The following is a 17,700-nucleotide window of genomic DNA, read 5'->3' on the forward strand; positions in this document are numbered from 1 at the left end:
TAACAATGAACACTTAAAAAAACTAAAATGTCATTATCATACCTAACAAAACTAATAGCAAATACTCAGTTTCATCTAATACTTAGTCCATGTTTTGATTTTCTCTGTCCCCAAAATGTCTTTTTACGGTTAGCTTGTTTGATTTAGAATCCAAAGTCTACATACTTTATTTCACTTATATATACAAAATTTTTTAAATTAGGAACATACAGTACAAGCTCTTTATAACCTGCCTTTTAACTTAACTTCTTATGCACATTTTCCCATGTATTAAATATTTTTCTTCAATGATTTTAAGGTCTGTACAACATTCCATACTTCTTACCTCCAAAATCTTATTATTGGACATTTAGCTTATTTTCAAATATACACACATGAGAAATGACTCATGTGAAGTAGAAAACCTGGGCTCAAGATGAATAAGCATATTTGTTAGATTTTTTGATACTGCCAAATTGCTCTGCAGTGGGGCACATCAGTTTTTCCATGAACAGTGTATTCCTTGCAAAACACTAGGTATTATAATAGAAAAATTATTATTACTTTTAACCACATCAATAGGTACAATAATATCTTTTTATTTATTTGCATTCTTTAGTGTGGTTACACATGACCGAAAAACAAACAAAACAAACAAAACAAAAATCCCTTACAAACCAACAATGAAAATGTAAAACATGTGGACAAAAAAGTGGACAAAGATATGAACATAAAAATTTCCAAAAAAATACATTATTTTTTATGAAATCTGGTTTTACAGTGCTTCCCAAAAATTCTGACCCTAGAATCTACCAAATAATGGCAGTTCAGCAAGACGTTTACAATTTAAAATATACTGAGGTACTTAATAAAGAATCTCTCTCAAGAAAGGGATATTATCAAAGATTCCATACTTTAGAAGCAGTGTTAACAGGGTTTGTGAAAATTATGACCAACTTCTTCCTCCTCTCACCAAGTCCCCAGAACAACAAAGAAGTCCTCCAAAGCACACCACACACATACACCCAAACATGCTGGGAAGCCTATAATGCAGTCCAAGTTCCCAAAGAGTTTAGAGCTGGACGGATCTAACTTAATTATTGACTCTACCTCTTAGCCCCAACACATAGTTGGATCTCACACAGCTGGATCTCAATAAATAGTAGCTGCTTTTATCAACAGTCTACTTGGGATTAAATAGGTTTGGGCATAAAGACAGCTCATGTAGGCAGCAGATAAAGATACAAGATTCCCAGGTACAATGAAATAAATGATACAAACGGTCTAACCAAGGAGGCTGGGCAAGCTAGCACATGCATGCCTTACGAAACTTTTCTAATTGTAGGTTTGTTTTTTTCACTTAATAAAAAGCTGCCCATATATTGTACTTAAATAGCTGAAGTTTTCAATTTAAAACTCCAAATTTGCATTAATATCTAATTTTGGTCAACAACATATGGTCATCTTCATCAGAAATTTGTTGTAATTTATACTCAGTAACTAAACCATATTAGCTACTATCAGCATGAAGCCATTATTTAATTTGCCTCAAGGACTGTTGGAAATACAGCTTGTTAGTTTAGGGAGCCAGACATACTGTAGAGACAGCTTGGAAAGCCAGTATTACAAACTATAAATGTGACATTTTCCCAGAAGGCTTGACCTACTTTAAAAAAATAGAGTCTATCATACAGAGTGAAGTAAGTCAGAAAGAAAAAGACAAATACCGTATGCTAACACATATATGGAATTTAAGAAAAAAAAATGTCATGAAGAACCTAGGGGTAAGACAGGAATAAAGACGCAGACCTACTGGAGAACGGACTTGAGGATATGGGGAGGGGGAAGGGTGAGCTGTGACAGGGCGAGAGAGAGTCATGGACATATACACACTAACAAACATAGTAAGGTAGATAGCTAGTGGGAAGCAGCCACATAGCACAGGGAGATCAGCTCGGTGCTTTGTGACCACCTGGAGGGGTGGGATAGGGAGGGTGGGAGGGAGGGAGACGCAAGAGGGAAGAGATATGGGAACATATGTATATGTATAACTGATTCACTTTGTTATAAAGCAGAAACTAACACACCATTGTAAAGCAATTATACCCCAATAAAGATGTTAAAAAAAATTTTTTAATTTTAAAAAAAATGAATCTGATCAAGTTTAAAACGCATTCCTCAAATGAAGGGACAGAGAAACCAAAAGCAATAATTTAGGGGTAAATTAACAAAAAATATTCAAGGACATGAAAAAAGATCTGAATAAATGAAATGATAGACCATGTTCTTAACGATGAAAGCTCAAAGTTGTAAAGAAATCAATTCTCCCTAAATTAAAATATAAATTAAATAAAATACCAATCAAAATATAAAATGGTGGTCTGGATTTATCACAAATACTTCTAATCTGGATGAAAATGCTTGTGAATTTAGCAAAGTCATAAAAGAAAAAAAGATCAGCAGCACCAATTATTAAAACACACTACAAAGTAACAACAGTCAGATATATAATAGTAATACATGACCAAGCTAGTATGATGTTCATATATTTACAAAATGCAATAACAGAAATGTTAAAGGACAATCAATCAAAGGTAATTTAAGCTGTGACACTGAAGACTGACAAATCAATAGAACACAATAGAAAACTCAGAAATAGACTCAAGATTCGAGAATTTAGCATAAAAAATGGCATTTCAGGGCCTCCCTGGTGGCGCAGTGGTTGAGAGTCCGGCTGCCGATGCAGGGGACACGGGTTCGTGCCCCGGTCTGGGAAGATCCCACGTGCCGCAGAGCGGCTGGGCCCGTGAGCCATGGCCGCTGAGCCTGCGCGTCCAGAGCCTGTGCTCCGCATCGGGAGAGGCCACAACAGTGAGAGGCCCGCGTACCAAAAAAAAAAAAAAAATGGCATTTCACATTTGTGGGGAAAAAAAGATAGTTTATTTAATCAATGGCATTGGGAAAACTGGTCATTTTAAATTTTTTTAATACATCTTTACTGGAGTATAATTGCTTTACTGGAGTATAAGTGCTAGTTTCTGTTGTACAACAAAGTGAATCAGCCATATGCATACATATATCCCCACATCCCCTCCCTCTTGAGCCTCCCTCCCAGCCTCCCTATCCCACCCCTCTAGGTCGTCGCAAAGCATCAAGCTGATCTCCCTGTGCTATGCGTTTGCTTCCCACTAGCTATCTTACATTTGGTAGTGTATATATGTCATTGCTACTCTCACTTCACCCCAGCTTTCCTCCCCACCGCTGTGTCCTCAAGTTCATGTCCTCTATGTCTGCGTCTTTATTCCTGCCCTGCCCCTAGGTTCATCAGTACCTTTTTTTTTTGATTCCATATATGTGTGTTAGCATACGGTGTTTTTCTCTTTCTGACTTACTTCACTCTACATGAGACTCTAGGTCCACCCACCTCACTACAAATAACTCAATTTCATTTCTTTTTATGGCTGAGTAACATTCCATTGTACATATGTGTCACATCTCTATCCATTCACCTGTCAATAGACACTTAGGTTGCTTCCATGGGTACTGTAAATAGTGCTGCAATGAACATTGTGGTACATGTCTCTTTCTGAATTATGGTTTTCTCAGAGGATATGCCCAGTAGTGGGATTGCTGGGTCATATAGTTTTATTTTTAATTTTTTAAGGACCCTCCATACTGTTCTCCATAGCGGCTGTTATCAATTTACATTCCCATCAATAGTGGAGGAGGGTTCCCTTTTCACCACACCCTCTCCAGCATTTATTGTTTCTAGATCTTTTGATAATGGCCACTCTGACCGGTGTGAGGTGATACCTCATTGTATTTTTGATTTGCATTTCTCTAATAATTAGTGATGTTCAGCATCTTTTCATGTGCCTCTTGACCATCTGTATGTCTTCTTTGGTGAAATGTCTGTTTAGGTCTTCTGCCCATTTTTCAACTGGGTTGTTTGTTTTTTGGATAATGAGTTCCATTAGTTGTTTGTATATTTTGGAGATTAATCCTTTTGTCCGTTGTTTCATTTGCAAATATTTTCTCCCATTCTGAGGGTTGTCTTTTCATCTTGTTTATGGTTTCCTTTGCTGCGCAAAAGCTTTTAAGTTTTATTAGGTCCCATTTGTTTATTTTTGTTTTTATTTTCATTACTCCAGGAGGTGAGTCAAAAAAGATCTTGCTCTGGTTTATGTCTAAGAATGATTTTCCTACGTTTTCCTCTAAGAGTTTTATAGTGTCCGGTCTTACAGTTAGGTCTTTAATCTATTTGGAGTTTATTTTCGTATACAGTTTAGGTAGTGTTCTAATTTCATTCTTTTACATGTAGCTGTCCAGTTTTCCCAGCACCACTTATTGAAGAGACTGTCTTTTCTCCATTGTATGTTCTTGCCTCCTTTGTTGTAAATTAGGTGACTATATGTGCACGGGTTTATCTCTGGGCTTTCTATCCTGTACCACTGACCTATATTTCTGTTTCTGCACCAGTACCATACTGTCTTGACTACTGTAGTTTGTAGTATAGTTTGAAGTTGGGGAGCCTGATTCCTCCAGCTCCATTTTTCTTTCTCAAGATTGCTTTGGCTATTTGGGGTCTTTTCTGTTTCCATACGAATTGTTAAATGTTTTGTTCTAATTCTGTGAAGAATGTCATTGGTAGTTTGATAGGGATTGCACTGAATCTGTAGATTGCGTTGGGTAGTAGAGTCATTTTCACAATATTGATTCTTCCAATCCAAGAACATGGTATATTTGTCCATCTGTTTATGTCTTCTTTGATTTCTTTCATCAGTGTTTTATAGTTTTCTGAGTACAAGTCTTTCACCTCCTTAGGTAGGTTTATTCCTAGGTGTCTTATTCTTTTTGTTGCATTGGTAAATGGGATTGTTTCCTTAATTTCTCTGATTTTTCATTGTTAGTGTATAGGAATGCCAGAGATTTCTGTGCATTAATTTTGTACCCTGCAACATTACCCAATTCATTGATTAGTTCTAGTAGTTTTCTGGTGGCATCTTTAGGATTTTCTATGTATAGTATCATGTCATCTGCAAACAGTGACAGTTTTTCTTTTCCAATCTGTATTAAACTGGTCAGACATTTGGAAACAGGTAATGCTGGATTCTTACTTCATACCTTATACAAAATAAACCATATGTGGAACAAATATTTAAACTAAACTGTAAAATCACAGGAAGGCATCAAAAAATGGGTATAAAATTTTATAATCTTAAGGAAAGACCTTTCTAAACAAATAAAAATCAGCAACCATCAAGGAAAAGGATGACAGATAAAACAACAAAAAAACGTAAAAAAATCAGTATCTTAATAGAAACATGGGTAAAGGTAATTAATAGGCAATTGGCTGAATTGTTAAGTAGGCAATAACATGAAAAGATGATCAACTTTTCTAGTAACTAAAGAACTGAAAATAGAAATACTAAGATATCAAGTTGCCATCAGATTGGTAAAATATGTTTAAATTAAAAACTGGCCACACTGGTGTTGGCTAGAGTATAGAAAAATAAATATTTTATATACTCTTGCTAAGAACATAAAATGATACAGCCTTTCTGGAGAGGAGTGGGGTAATCTATATCAAAATCTTAAATTTGCCTACCCTTTGACATGGCGATTTCTCTTCTACTAATTTACCTGGAAGATAATCACATCAAATATTTTAAAAATCCATGCGTTTATAATGATATGGTTTAAAAAGCCAATTAGTCACTCTGGAAGCTAAAAGGGCATTTATTTGTTTTTCTGGAAACTGGCTTACCAAGGTGGGGAGGTAGGCATTGAAAATAAGAAAAATAATCAAATTCTTATACAGACTGTATTTCAAGGTTACCAAATGGCTGATGAAAAAGATCTTCTTTATAGAAGAATTACAGCTCAAAAGCACTGAAGGAATGATAGAATTTAAAAATCATGATTTACAAATTTATCAAAATGGCTAAAATAAAACAGTGATAACATCAAATGTTGGTGAGGATGCAGAGAAACTAGATCTTTCATTCATTGTTGATGGGAATGCAAAACTGTATAGCCACTCTGGAAAAGAATGGCGGTTTCTTACACAACTAAACATGTCCTTATCATAGACCTAGCAAATACACTCTTGAGTATTTATGCCAGAGAAATGAAAGCTTATGTTCACACAAAAACCTATACACGAACGCTCATAGCATAGTCACGTGTAATACCCCAAAACTGGAAACCCAAATGTCCTTCGACATGTGAATGGTTAAACCAACTGTGGTATATTCATATCATGAAACACTGAGTAATAAAAAGGAATAAACTGTTATACACGTAACTATTTTGATGGATCTTAAGGGAATTTAAACTGAAAAAAAACACCAATCTCAGAACATTACATACTGCATAGTTCCATTTATATGTCACTCTTGTAATGACAAAATTATAGAAATGGAGAACAGTGTTCCAGAGGTCAGCGGGGAGGGAAGGAGGTGGCTGTGGCTATAAAAGGGTAACATGGGAGATCCTTGTGATGGAACGGATTCTTAACCATGGTGTTATCCACATTTATCTACATATGTGATAAAACTGCATAAAACTAAATGCACATGCACATGCATACATGAGAAGATGTAAAACCAGCGAAATCTAAATCTGGTCCATGGATTGTATCAACATCAATTCCCTGGGTGTGATACCAGACTACACTGAAGCAGGATGTTACCCTTGGGGAAAACTGGATGAAGGGCATACAGGATCACTCTGTATTATTTCTTACAACTGCCTGTGAATCTACAATTACCTCAAAAGTTGCTAAAAGCCATCATTTTGAAAACCCTAATGATATAATGAATGTAGGCAATGATCATAAAAGGGTGTCAAAACCATTAGATAAAAGATGGATGGGAAACTTTAGAATGAATACTGCAGGGGCTGACAACACTTGAACTTAGTAATCAAACTTAACAAATGAACCAAGCCTCTGGATCTAACTCCTGGTTTATGGGCTATGATGGTGTCTGGAAGAACAAGTTAAATAATACCATAAGGAGGTCATCAGCCAAGTTCAGACTGTGGAAAATTCTACTGAATAAATGACTTGTTTTCTTCAACAAATAATTAGCATGAGAGATATAGAAGGAGAGGAAGGTTATAAACCAAGAGACTTAAAAGAGCTGTATCAACCAATGTTTAGACCTTGCACGGATCCTTATTTGCATAATATTAGATGATATTAGGAATTAATATCAACTCTGTTTATTTAATATTATTATGCTTCTGAGTCTTTAACTTAAAAGACTGAGGTATATAGGTGAAACAGTATTATGACTGGTACTTGCTTTCAAATACTCTGACAGAGGAAAAACAATTATGGATGTGTAGATTATTTTAAAAATTGTAGAACATTGGTAACTGCTGAAGCTGGGTATATGTGGGACCTTATCATACTACTCAATTTTTATATGCTTAAAATTTTTCATAGTAAAATCATTTTAAGAGAAGATAAGTGCACAAAGATGTACATTCAAGGAAGAATTTTTTCATTGATGTGTTTCTAATAGTTTACAAAAATAAGAATCCATCTAAATGTTCATCAGTGAAGACCTAGTTAAGTAAATACGTCACACCATAAAATAAAATCCCCTTGCAGACATTAAAGGGTGAAATGGATCCAGTGATACTAACTTTAAAAGATGGCTATGACATATTAGTGAATATTAGCTCTTTCCTGTTACTTGTTTTATATATCTTTAATATTGCTTGATGTTTTCATAATGATTATGTGTTTTGAAATTAGGCTAATTTCCTTGTATACTTACATTTGCACTTTCCTGATGTATGTGGTATACAGCAACAAAAAGTTACTTTTAAAGCTAAAGTATTTCTACTTCCTTTAAGAAAAAAGAGCTAACTGAACAAAGCAAACAAAAGAGAACTTATCAAACACTATATAGAACAGAGAGGGTCAGAAACTTAGTTACACTACTGATACGTATTGAGGGACGTCAACTAAACCCGAAAAGTATTCAGCAGTGAGGGGCACGGGGAGCAGGTCACGTGCCCAGGATGAGTCTACACCTGTCCAAGGTGCACGAAAGGCCTTCCATACTCAGCCCCTCCCCACCCCTGTGATGGTATTCGTCACCACCACAACCCACTTTGCGCATGTCACCCCAGCAGCAACAACTGCCCATGATTTCCCCACGTACCAGGCTGTTCCAAGCCTCTTCTACGCCTTTCCACCGCCAGCTTTTCCCCAAACTCCCTGTGCCCCTCGCCTCTTCACCTTACCACACAGGCAGCCCCCAAAACCCGGCCTGGGACCACCTGCTCCAGGACAGCATCACAGTCAGCTCCTCCTCTGCCCCAGCTCAGCTTGGTCCCCCCACAGCACCTGACCATGTCATACTGCAGTCATCTGTTCATGGTTTATTTTTGTAAACCCAGCAGCATGTGTTTCATGAGGCACATCAGAGCCCCCATCAATGTCTGGATAACTGCAGGGCTGAGGAACACTGGAATTCCTCCTGACACATCAGTCCTGCACTACAGACATACTACCCAGCGTCTATGAGCTTTTCCAGGTCATGAAAATGTTTGAGACCTGAAGAAAAACCTTATTGCTCCAGAATATGAAAACCTTTAAAAATCAAAATTAACATTTAAGTAACTACCTACAACACATAACATTTCAAAAGCAACTCAACCCTACTTATAATTATATGTTAGATTTAATACAGGATATAGGTCCATTTTTTACGATGTAGGGTGGAGATCTTAAAAGTAACAGTGCCTAGGGCTTAGGAAGGTCATTAAACTTCCCTGCCTAAAAAAACCTGTTCTGGCTGGTACTTTACCCAGCTGGTTTGAGATAATGAAGAAAAACCCATAACCAAAGCAAAGCAAAACTCTTAAGAACAAGCAAAGCAAACACAAAACCCATGCAGGAATGACCTCACACGGAGCTCCCACGTCCCTGACAGGTAACCGCTGCATCATCAGAGCCAAGAATAGATGTAGTCCAGCACCCTCCCCTCCTGGACCAGCCTTACAGGTCAGGTTGAAGCTGCTTTTTACGGCCCAGGATCCAGCAGCGTGAGCAGGGAAGGTGGAAATTCAGCATGGAATGGTCAGGGAAAGTCCAGACAAGCTGCAAGCCAGGTTCCCTAACAGCCTAACACCTCTCAGCTCTCAGCTGGCTCCTCTCCCCCAGGCAAAGTTCTGAGCTAAAGAGCTGTAAACCACCTTGGTGGGGGGTGCCTCCTGAGCTGAACGAAAAGCTCAGAGCCCAGCATTATGATAAGCACAAAACATGCAAATGCATAAAATACTCCATTGATGACTTCTCTCAGCTAAAAACAACAAAAAAAGTAACTACAGCCAATTCTGGTTACTCGCAGTGGATAAAAAGTAACTACAGCCAATTCTGGTTACTCACAGTGGATAAAAAGTAACTACAGCCAATTCTGATTACTCGCAGTGGATAATGTCTGTAAAGTGTTCGTGAACACTGAATTCGTGAATACCGAACCACTGCTCCTAGGGAAATACAGGACCAGGTTCTGGGGAGCCTCTGGTTCCTCTAGCCACAACATTTTCATCAGCCAATAAATACATAACCTTGTTTTATGTGCATTTCTGTTTAAAGACACCTTATTTGACATATATTGTTGATTCATAAACGCTGAACTCACAGTCAACAGTATTACAAGTCATGCCTGAACAAAGCTTACCTGATGCACGGATTTTCTCTGTAAGGCACACGCAGCCCTCTTGCACTTAGGAACACTAGATGGCACTACGTTTGGGGGTCATTTTAAACAGTGACATCACCAACAAGAAGCATAAAAATGTGAAAAGCATGGCACTAAATAAGGCACAATGCAGACAACTGTTTACAATATGAGCTGAAACAAGATGGCAGCAAGTTGCCTGGTTTGACCTCAGCTGGTAACATGAATTTTGTTGACTCAAGTGTGTCATTGGGGAATGCGCATCGGGGAATGACCAAGAAAGTGCCTGAGTATTGCTTTCACTCACAAGTAAATTTTAGTGAGTAGGCGAACTCACAAATACACAATCTGTGAATAATGAGGACTGACTGTATTACCAAAAAGAAAAAAGAAAAAAAAGTGCTTTCCAGTATTTGAAGAAAGCATGCTCTTGACCTTTTTGTCCGAGAATGGAAGACAATCCAAAATGTCCTTAAGAGTTAGAAGCTTTAAGTGTAGAAAAGCACTCAGCACTCGGGCAGTTAGCATGGAGACGATTTTACAACCACCAGGCAAAAGAGTGCACTGGCTGACTTTCCTTTCCACAACAGGCAGGAGAAGGGTGTACGCGACTTGAAAATTAACAGACTCCTAAGGTGAAACCTTTTGAAAAACTACAATATTTTGTAAAGTTATATCTACTCCCTAAATTTAAGTACTGTAAAATCAAAATTGTCATATATGAAGTTTGCTTTAAACCTTGTCTTACCCATATGAAAAAGGTACAACTTTCAAAAAACTAACAAAATATATATGTGTATTACTCACACTAAATGCTTAATTTTCCTCTAGATTTAGGAACTAATATTACAGGGCAAAGAGTCTATTTGCCTTCCTTTTGAAACAAATCAATAAAAAGAAGAAATACAGTTTATTGTTCTTATACATGAGGAAACTAAACTGGCATAGATGATCAGGTATAAAAGTAGGAAAAAGAAGAGTTCTGCTAAGATTCATCATTACTCAATATGTAAATGATTCTGACAATGATGTTGGAGTAAATAAACATATGTACTACTAAATATCATCCAAATATGTCATTTAACCCCTTAAAAAGTTGTTTAAGGGAGAGGGAAAAAACCTCCAGAGAGGGAGAGGAAAAAACCCTACATTCTCTTTATTACTCTTCTTAAAAATACTGACCACCTAGCACACTGCTAAGTAGGTGAATGAGAAATGTTTTAAAGAGAGATACAACCTTGGCAAATCAGTAACTAAAGTTCATAAGAATGACAAATTATAATCAAGTCACATTTAAGACTATGCCTAAAATGTTAATTCCATTTATCTATTCTGGCCTACTTCAAAAGCATAATTTTTTTTAAACTTTTAAACGGAAAACAAAATTTTATTCTAAAAATAGATCTTGGTAACAATGAAATACCAAAAGCTTGTCATTATAATAAAAAGAAAAAAGTTAACAGAAATTTGCTTTAAAAATTTTCAAAAGCATAATTTTTGAGAAATGAAACTACACATGTATAGAGTAGGACCACGTGAGGATCAAATAAACATTTGAAAACCTCTTGGTCTTTTTCTTCCAAATGTTTAGTTGTATAATTCATATCAAAACCCTACTATAGGGACTTCCCTCATGATGCAGTGGTTAAGAATCTGCCTGCCAAGGCAGGGGACATGGGTTCAAGCCCTGGTCCAGGAGGATCCCACATGCCGCGGAGCAACAAAGCCCGTGCACCACAACTACTGAGCCCGCGCTCTAGAGCCCGCGAACCACAACTACTGAGCCCACACGCCACAACTACAGAAGCCCGCGTGCCTAGAGCCCATGCTCTGTAACGAAAGAAGCCACCGCAATGAGAAGCCCGTGCACTGCAATGAAGAGTAGCCCCTGCTCGCCGCAACTAGAGAAAGCCTGTGTGCAGCAACGAAGACCCAACGCAGCCAAATAAATATATTTTTTTAATTATAAAAAAACCCTATTATATTAGAAAACTCAATTTATTCATCTTTCACTGACGTGAAACTTTTGAGAAAGAGATTTTCAATGTACTAACTTACGAAAGATGTAAAGTCTTTGACCTCAGCCATTTTTAAGATAGTTTAAAAAAATAAAGTCTCACACCTTAGGTGCTTAAGATAACATAGGAGGTGCAAAACAAATATTAGTCAAATCAGACGACCACACAAATACTTCTCCATGCTATAACTGCTTTACTGCAAGATGACATTAGCAGCTGGCCTTTCCTGAGGAAGAGTCAGTCCATCAATTCTAGTAAATAAACCCTTGCTGTTCACCCTGAGTACACCACCCACTGACAAATCAACACCTACAATTCCACAGACCTGCCTCTGTGACCTTCAATTTGAGGAGAATACACAAAATCATAATCTGTTTTCTCTGCTCACAGCAGGTAAGACTCTCAGAGAACTAACTATTCTGGGCAGTTGAGTTTTCCAAAGGGTTTGAGACTTAACCATTTGGAAAGAATATTTCATGCACTTTCCTTTTTGTTTTAAACAAGGTACACTGAACGTAAATTTGATTTTTCTTGATACACAATCATCAGTGAGAATGTTAATCCTTGTACAGTGTGTGCGGGAGATGATTCTCCATGGCGCTCTCACACTTCTGCACGTCTTGCGAGCAGAGGCGCTGGCTGCTCTAGCTCTCAGATATCTTTTCAAGGATGTGTGTATAGCAAACAACCCAGGAAGACAGAGATATTCTCTCCCTCCAGAATAGAGGGCAGGTTGGTTTGTTGTCCACTATAATAAAAATAACGTCTCTCTCTGGGCTAAGTTTAGGCAGGTTCGCTTGCAGTTCTTTTTTTTTTTTTTTTTTTAAGTGTTGCTACGTTATCTTTTCAACAGTACATTTATTTATTTATTTATTTACTGACTGCACCATGTGGCATGCGGGATCTTAGTTCCCCGAGCAGGGATCGAACCCGTGCCCCCTGCAATGGAAGCACGGAGTCTTAACCACTGGGCCACCAGGGGAGTCCCTGCTTGCAGTTCTTTATAAAATATTTGGATTAGCTAAACTCAGGGTTCTACAGCTGTGGACTCATGGGACAAGAGGAAATGACACAAACAGGGAGCTCATGCTATTGGCTGTGCTGTAATGCAGTCCCTTGTCTCAGACCCAGGAGTTCCATGTAAACTGTGACAGGCTGATCTGTCAGCTTCTGAGTAGGATAAAATCCCAAGACTCTTCACAGTTCTTGACAGTGTGTGACAAGGATGGGATGCTGGCAGAAACATGGCTTTCTGGAACAGAAAAGACAAAGGTCCCACGGGTTTAGGGCGTATAAGAAGATTCCCTGGGATCCAGAAGCAAATGTTCTTGTCCAAGTGGTGGGTGTGGGGTTGTAAGGGTTAATTAACCTTTAGAGGATGAGCAGCAAAAGTGAGGATTGAAACAAACTGCCCAACGGCCCTTTGGTTGTTGATCACTCTCCTTGGGGTGGGAGGGGAAGGGATGCAACCATGGCAATGAGGCGCAAGCCCTGTGGCTCCAGATGAGAGGCAATGAGGCTGTAGCTGTTAAGTAGAGTCCCCAGAGCCGAAACAAATTATGTCATCAATGGGGGTCTAGAGCTCTTGGGTAACTGAAAAATTCATTAAGGTGAGCCATGAATAGCCACCGGGTCATATGAAACTAAACATATGTGTGCCTTGCTAACTGGCACAGAGCTCCTCTCCCCCTCTGTAACCCTGATCCCTCCTCTTGCCCCCTACCCTGACATCTGCTTTAAGGAGGAGCATTAGGGGTAGCCTGAGGTCTCTCTGTCCCCAAGAGAGACTGAAGGCCTTATGCACCCAAGCATACTGAGGAACTTCAGGGAAAGGAGGGACTCAAATGTTTATGGCTCTGTGGATACAGGCACCCACGTCTGTCCTACCTGGCCCTGTGCAGGAGGAGGTACTCAGATTCAGCTAGTGGGATATGGACACGATTCACAGCAGGGAAAGGAAACTAACATGAGGGAGTAGATGGGATGCTTCAGGCCAATTCAAAGTACTGTTGTTGTTTCTACATCTGATTGTACAAATGATGCATATATATATATATCCTTATACTTCCCTGTCTACAGTGCCAAAGGAGATTCTCCCCCATCAGGAAGAGCTATAGGTAGAGAAATGCTAGTGGGAGAAGCTCCCCTGCCGTTTGTCATCAGTGCGTGGGTTGGGACGTCATACAATTGCCCTATCCACTGATGTTCAAGGTTTTCAACATATAAAAAATGTCCTGTTGGTTGGCAAGTCAGAGACCTCAGTCTCAATGGTCCCGTGCTGTTATCACACCTCCACCAGCTAAATCCAGGGCTCTACTCAACAAGTAAAGTTTCTTGGGATTATGTGGGTGGATTCAGAATGCCCAATCCCTTTGGCCATCAAGGAACAACAGCTGTCTCCTCAGCCTCCTACCACCAAGAAAGAACCCTAGCACCTCGTTGGTCTCTTTGGGTATTGGAGACCGTGTGTGCCTGGGATGGCTCTGTGATGTGTCAGTGTGGCCAGGCGGAGCTACGGTCCCCAGAATGACCTTTCTGGTATGCTTCTGGTTACTCTGAGCCACAAGGGATATTTCCTCCTGAATGTTAGAGGAAGAAGCATATTTTGTATGTACTTTGTAGCATACACATTTTGTAGATGTAATTAAAGTCCATAATCAGCTTACCTTAAATTAATCAAAAGGGAGATTCTCCTGGGCGGGCCTGACTTAATCTGTTAGAAGCCCTTTAGGAGGACTTAGGCATCCCTGAACTCAGACTCTAAATCACAGTGGGGTCTGCACTTGCTCTCCCTTCCCCGGGGTCCTCCCTCCTGAGCACTGCTTGAGACCATGAGCCTCAGCTGGTGTCTGTAGGGTCCGGCCTGCTCCTCATGGGCCCTTCCTGACTACCGGCCTCTGAACGTCTAACCTACTTAGTCAGTCCCCACCATGGAGTAAGCCAGTTCCTCGTGTGATATGTGTGTGGTATGTGTGTGTGTGTTCTGTATTTTGTCTTCTACTGGTTCTGCTGCTTCTCCAGTTGAACCCTGATTGATAAAGTCCTCACTTGGACACTCTACTTGGTCTTTTAACCTACAAGGCCGTATCCTGAGTGGAGCCCAAACCAATCAGCTGCATTGAAAGTGGTCTAGCAAGCTGCGGTACATCTCTACCTTCGGGCCCTACAACCCGACAACCCCTTTGAGGTACCAGTCACTGTGGCTGATGATTTTGCGAACTGGAGCCTCTAGCAAAGGGAAGTCAGCCTCCACCCAGAGGCCCCTTTGGGTCTTGGGCTCCTCACCCCCCTGACACAGCTTGTGATTCTTCAGCCTAATATTCCCATTCGGGAGTGAGTCAACTCCAGCTCAATGACTAATAAGATGGGCAGAACCAAACAGGTTCCCTTATCAAATGGAAATGATATGTTTAACAACTTAGCAAGTTGAGCCCTATGTGCGTATCAGTCTGATTTGGAAAAGTGGCAGCTTTCCCTTTGGGGAAAACTTTCTTCTTCACTCCACCACTTGAAGCAAAGTTACTGACTCAACAGGACCCTCTGTTCACAGCAAGGTTCCCCTAACTGCCTGGACCTAGTTCACAGATGGTTTGGCTAAGCTGAAACCCAGCAGTGTCCACTGGCCTACTGTGAATGTTCAGCCGAGCTCCAGCTGTGAAAAACCAAAACCAGACATGTTCACTCTGCTCAGTGGCAGAACTGAAGGCTGTTCCCATAGCTCTGGCTAATATTCCCATAGGTGAATCTTAGGTTTTACTTACTCTTGAGCTGTTGCAAAAGGCCCAGCTATTTGATCTACCTCTTAGAAAACCACAGAGTGGCAGATCAAAGACACTTCTCTAAAGGGCTGTGGATCGTGGAAACAATCCTCAGAAGAGTAGAAGAAAATTTCTTTCTTCCCAACACAGCAGACCTCCCAAACCTCCCTAACACCCACAGCTACTTGGGACTGTTAAGCACTGAAACCGCCGCCTAAGAAATCAACTAAAAAAGAATTCTCACTCTACCTCCCTCATCTCCTCCTGGAACACACCCTAGAATGGCAGTTGGTTCACTGAACACAGCTATCCCCAGAAAGGGATCATCCTCTCTCTGCTGTTTCCTGGGAAATGATCAGGACAAAGAGGAAGAGAGCAGAGGGGCAGTTATAGAGACCAGTGTGAAATCCTGGGATTCCACCCAGACCGTTCCTGTGCATAATGCTTCTTTCTTTCCCCTTCAGGTACCCCCAGCCAGCCTGACTGGTACATCTTCCATGTGGCAAGGTGGCCAAAAGGGGGCTTAGGGGATTTGAACATAACTCTGGTTCAGCTTCCTGGATTCTCTTGTTGGACTAACAATGACGTAGATCACATCCGTGGAGTACGCTTCAGGCCAGAGTGGGGGACCTAATGGGTCCCCATAAGTTTTATAAAAACTCCCTTCAGGGAATAGGAGTTGATTAGAAAAAAGGTGAAGTTATAGCTTCTGGAATGGGACACACACATTTTTGTGGAGGTGGAGGGAGGGAAGTAACCTCACCACCTGGGGAGAGAACAACTTGTGCCCCAGGAGATGGGGGTGGAAAGGATCATTCGTTAACTATCTTTTATCTTTCAGAATTGCCCCAGAGCAGTTCTCATGAAGCAGAATACCCTGACAAGGTTCCCCCAAACTGGTATAAGCACCTTAAATTTAACTGACTCCTGAATTTGCCACCCCTGACAGATGGCCCTGACCACAACGATAACCATCACCAACAAGTGTATCAGAACATCTGTCCCAGCTCCTGTACCTCTCCTACAAAACACCTATCAAGGGCTTCCCTGGTGGCGCACTGGTTGAGAGTCCGCCTGCCGATGCAGAGGATGCGGGTTCGTGCCCCGGTCCAGGAAGATCCCACATGCCGTGGAGCAGCTGGGCCCGTGAGCCATGGCCGCTGAGCCTGCGCGTCCGGAGCCTGTGCTCCGCAACGGGAGAGGCCACAACAGTGAGAGGCCCGCGTAACACCCCTCAGTTAAAATGGCACAAGGTTAGATCCACTGAGCATGTCTCTGTCCTTATCTTCATATCACTTTGACGTCAGTGAAGGAAGATCACACTCAACTTCTCAGAAGCACTCAACACGGCTGAAGAACTTGCTCATCCTTCTCTGCCTCTGTGACACCACTTTCTCCAGCTGTCTCTTACTGCACTGCTCCTTTTCTATATCTCTTCCAGGCTCCTCTCCTCTTTAAGAACTTGAAATGTTAGTGCTCCTCTGACAACTCTCTCAAACACATTTCCAGCCCTGAGGTCGAAACTGGGTTGGCTACTTAACTTCTCTACTTAGATATCACCAGGCATTTAACATTTAACATACCCCAAGCTGAACTTGGCAGTTTAAATCTCACACCTACCCCCAACCCTGATTTCCCCATCTCAGTCGATTATACAATCATTCACTGAGTTACTCAAGCCATCAGCAAAGGATTCCTCCTTTCCCAACTCTCTAGCTAACCCATCAGCAAACCTTCTCAGCTCTTTCCCCAAAACATACCTTGAATTTCCCCATTTCTCTCCATCTCCCTTACTGCTACACTAGTCCAAGCCTCCACTGTCTTTGTCTCTATTGGAAAAACAGAAAAGCTTCCCAATTGGTCTTTCCACCACCAGTGTGGTCCCCTCAATCCATGTGGCATATAGCAGCGGGAGTGATCTTCTAAATATGTAAATCTGAGTATGTCTCCCCTGCTTAAAATTCTTCAAAGGCTCCCCAGAACCCCTAAAGTAAAGAATTGAACTCATCATCATGGCCAGCAAGTCCCTGCATGATTTGGCCCCAGACCCCATCTCCCCCGGGCCACCACACAACAGTGACACTGGCCCCTTTCACTTCTTCCAACACATTGAGCTATTTCTGGTCTTTACACAGGTTGTTCCCTAGCTTGAAACATGCTTGCTTTACTGGATCTTCCCTGTCCTTCTGTTCTCAATGTAAATGTCACCTCATCAGAAGGACCTTTCCTGACTGACTCAAC

At 40.6% G+C, this 17,700-nt stretch overlaps 1 protein-coding gene across 7 annotated transcripts in view; it reads right to left on the reverse strand.

Moving 5' to 3' along the window:
* Positions 1-17,700, reverse strand: part of C7H2orf76 (chromosome 7 C2orf76 homolog) — an 86,452-nt gene that overhangs the window by 56,952 nt on the left and 11,800 nt on the right. The window contains exons 1-2 of one of the 7 annotated variants that reach the window (XM_060302537.2): positions 9,684-12,492; positions 7,770-7,861 (exon numbers count right to left, since the gene is read on the reverse strand). The exons of 3 other annotated variants lie outside the window; for them this stretch is intronic. The gene's annotated coding sequence lies outside the window, so the exon portion shown is untranslated. Of the gene's footprint in view, positions 1-5,587; positions 5,623-7,769; positions 7,862-9,683; positions 12,493-17,700 lie in introns of those variants that run through there. 3 more of the 7 variants (XM_070046019.1, XM_060302540.2, XM_060302538.2) reach the window with 3 other exon arrangements.

Source organism: Globicephala melas, chromosome 7, assembly GCF_963455315.2.
Source record: "Globicephala melas chromosome 7, mGloMel1.2, whole genome shotgun sequence".
Taxonomy (NCBI): Eukaryota; Metazoa; Chordata; class Mammalia; order Artiodactyla; family Delphinidae; genus Globicephala; species Globicephala melas.